We start from the raw sequence: 1,242 nt of genomic DNA, 5'->3' as shown, positions 1-1,242 counted from the left end.
GCAGGTGCAATTATAACATTTAAAAGGCATCTGGATGGGTACATGAATAGGAAGTGCTGAGAAGGATGTGGGCCAAATGCTGGCAAATGGCACTAGATCAGTTTAGGATATCTGGTCGGCATGGACAAATTGGACCAAAGGGTCTGTTTCCATGCTGTATAACTCAATGACTGTGAGTGTAGGGCCAGGGAAGATGGTATCTGCCATGGACCTATTGTGAGGGTAAGCAAATTGTAGTGGATCAAGGCAGTCTGGGAGGCTGGAGGTGATGTGTGTCATTTCTAACCTCGATGTACTTCATAATGCTGGATGTCAGAGCCACTGGGCGGTAATCATTCAGGCACATTGCCTGATTTTATTTTGACCCTGACACTGGGATGATTGAAGCAGGTGGGAATCTCACATCATAGTAAAGAGATGTTAAAGATGTCTGCAAATACTCCCGCCAGCTGGTCTATACAGGATCTGAGTGCGCAGCTAGGAACTCCATCTGGGCCTGTGGGGTTCACTCTCAAAAAGGCTGATCTGATATCTGCAGCGGTCACTGTGGTTAAAGGTGCACCTGAGGCTGTAGGGACAAATGCTCTAAATTCACTAGTTAGGATTTTTCTTATCTAAAATGACAACAAGAGATTTTAAACTCATTTTCTCTTTTTTTTGCACAGTGATCCATATGCAAAAGTAACTTTGTATGATCCAGTAAATGGAGAGCTGACCAGTGTTCAAACCAAAACAATCAAGAAGGTCAGTATGATATTATCCAGACTGTTTCTTCGCCTTTCTAATTTCAGAATTTCCATGATAAATATGAAAATGAATTTCTGTATAAAGGTTATCGTGTAAATCTCCATCAGACTGCAATTGTAACATGACTATACGCAGTTGATTGAAGTTTTCAAAAAAAAGTCTTAAAATAGCATTGCACTGAACAAGGGAACCTCTGAAGAATTCTATAAACAAGAGGACTTTGGATTCTTTGTTAGGTGTCCTTATCTAAGTGAGGTCTTTGGGAGCTAAAGAAAAATTGAGACACTCAGATTTATACAATCTCTTTCATTGCCTCACATCATTGCAAGGTGTTTTACAGCCAGTGAGTATTTTGTAGTGTGGTCACTATAGTAAATGTGGCAGCCAATTTGCACACAGCCAACTCCCACGAAGAGCAATATGGTGATTGCCAAGAAATCTATATTTGTGATTTTGATCGAAGGATATACACTAGCCAGTACATTGTTCCTTTGA

At 40.6% G+C, this 1,242-nt stretch overlaps 1 protein-coding gene across 1 annotated transcript in view; it reads left to right on the top strand.

Moving 5' to 3' along the window:
* Nucleotides 1–668: 668 nt before the first annotated feature.
* The window catches only part of nedd4a (NEDD4 E3 ubiquitin protein ligase a), a 113,181-nt gene continuing 112,607 nt past the window's right edge, over nt 669–1,242 (top strand). Inside the window, exon 1 of the mRNA XM_048615917.1 lies at nt 669–744. The gene's annotated coding sequence lies outside the window, so the exon portion shown is untranslated. The remainder of the gene's footprint in view (nt 745–1,242) is intronic.

Source organism: Rhincodon typus, chromosome 33, assembly GCF_021869965.1.
Source record: "Rhincodon typus isolate 14 chromosome 33, sRhiTyp1.1, whole genome shotgun sequence".
In the NCBI taxonomy this organism is placed as follows: domain Eukaryota; kingdom Metazoa; phylum Chordata; class Chondrichthyes; order Orectolobiformes; family Rhincodontidae; genus Rhincodon; species Rhincodon typus.
This window is presented reverse-complemented; position numbering and strand designations above follow the sequence as displayed.